Raw genomic sequence first — 747 nt, 5'->3', positions numbered from 1 at the left:
CACACCCTTCAGCTTGGGGTGAGGTATTGTGATGACTACAACCTTAGTGTTCCCATGAAAGCCTTTGTGATAAACTGTTTCATGTGCATTTTTGCTGGCTTGTTGTTGGGGTTGTGAAGGTCCTGCTGCTGAAACAGATTATTCGTTGTAGAGATATATAATGTTTTTGTGGAAATTTAATGTAATATAATATGTGGTGTGGATAGACGTTTGTGGACCAGTTTGCAAATAAATATGTACAGTGGTTACAGCATCAAACTAAAGATGTATTTTAAATTAATTGTTTTATAAATTACTATTTGTAAAAGCATGTAATGAAATAAATAAGCTATTCTCTCGATAATACTAAGATTTTAATTTATTTTTATAGAGCAGAGTTTCAATATAATGCAGATCATACACCTGGTCCATTTTTTAACATTTATTTTACATTCTCTTGATTTCACCATTTCCAAACCGGAAAAAGTCAAAAATATAATGTCTTTAGGTTGTAGCCAAATTTACAGATCAATGAATGAAAATGAGAATAAACACAGTAAACTGTACTGTATAACTTTGTGTAGGAAGGAACTGCAGATGCTCATTTAAACCGAAGATAGACACAAAAAGCTGAAGTAACTCAGCGGGAAAGGCAGCATCTCTGGAGAGAAGGAATGGGTGATGCTTCGGGTCGAGACCCAAAACGTCATGCATTCCTTCTCTCCAGAGATGCTGCCTGTCCCGCTGAGTTACTCCAGCTTTTTGTGT

The sequence above is a fragment of the Leucoraja erinacea genome, chromosome 24 (genome assembly GCF_028641065.1).
Source record: "Leucoraja erinacea ecotype New England chromosome 24, Leri_hhj_1, whole genome shotgun sequence".
Lineage (NCBI taxonomy): Eukaryota > Metazoa > Chordata > Chondrichthyes > Rajiformes > Rajidae > Leucoraja > Leucoraja erinaceus.
This window is presented reverse-complemented; position numbering follows the sequence as displayed.